General features: G+C 35.1%; 1 protein-coding gene across 1 annotated transcript in view; it reads left to right on the forward strand.

The window, feature by feature from the left end:
- The window catches only part of Adgrg4 (adhesion G protein-coupled receptor G4), a 156,579-nt gene that overhangs the window by 115,302 nt on the left and 40,024 nt on the right, over positions 1-1,253 (forward strand). The window lies entirely within an intron of this gene.

Raw genomic sequence — 1,253 nt, forward strand, 5'->3', positions numbered from 1 at the left:
AGACCCAATACTATTATGGACTACTGGACTCTTTTAGAATATTTTGCTGAGTTAACACACCTATAATATTCAAATAACGGAACTAAACAAAAAAGGGGATACAGATGAATGTCCATTTTGTATCTGTGTATTCAAAATGGTTAGGATAGAGGTATAGTTACATTGTCTTAATGAATAGTGGGATTTGTTCTATTAGTGTTTGTAAATAGGATATCATGTCCGCATCTTGTACAGCAATTAACCACTAGGAAGAATGCATGCAATGTGTTAATTATTGAAACTGTCCTACAAATTTGGTTTGAAACTGTCTCATTGCTCTTTGTTTCTCAATGAAATTATGGGAAAAATGTATACTCATAATTGAAGTAAACCAGACACACATGTGTAAATATCGTATAATTTCCCTCGTATAAGAACTCGAAAGAAGAAATACAAATACAAAGGTATTATATAAGTAAGAGGAAAGCAAGAACTCGAGGACTAACTAATTTAGAGAGGGAAAGGAGAAGATCTAGGAAACATGACAGTGACAAGCCATACAGTTATTTATAGAAGATGGGCAAGGCAACGATCCTGAGAATCTTCAGAAGATTTTTGAATCTAGCAGTTAATTGGAAAGATTCTCACCCTGACTAACTATATATACTGACACCTTTGAACTAAGCAACTGCACTGAAGATGGGAATTTGTAATAGTAGGTTCATGCTTGGAGTGCCTGTCTTTCTGGTCTTCTGAATACGGGCTGCTTGTCATGACATGCCAGTTGCTGCTATGATGTCTCTTGAGTAGATGATTGTTCAAAAAGAGGGGGGTGGTGAATGGAGGCAGGAGACAGGAAAAGGAATGTTGTGAGACTGTCCTGCTTCAATGTTGTATATGGTTATATTTCTGGACTTACATGTAAACATAAGAATTACATAATTCTTTATGCCCATTTTTAAAATATATTCTAATTTTTGAATGTTTTTTTCATCATATTCTGTAGGGACTTAAAGTTCAACATATCAATACTTGATGAAAAATACCTGTTTCATTTTATGCCTAAGATGTTTGATATTCAGACAGATAGTGAGGTTAAACTTAACAGCCTAGGTTGTATGGTAGTAACAATAAGCTTCTCTTCTGGAGGGTTAACAACCTAAGTTTGCAGACCAAAATTAGAGAAAAAGCCTGGCTATGAGGAAAGCCAACATTTTGGCCCTAGCTTTCCAAGGTCAATTAAGACTCAGGACATATGAGAACTTGTACTGTAA

Source organism: Octodon degus, unplaced genomic scaffold, assembly GCF_000260255.1.
Source record: "Octodon degus isolate 3935 unplaced genomic scaffold, OctDeg1.0 scaffold00167, whole genome shotgun sequence".
NCBI classification, from domain to species: Eukaryota; Metazoa; Chordata; class Mammalia; order Rodentia; family Octodontidae; genus Octodon; species Octodon degus.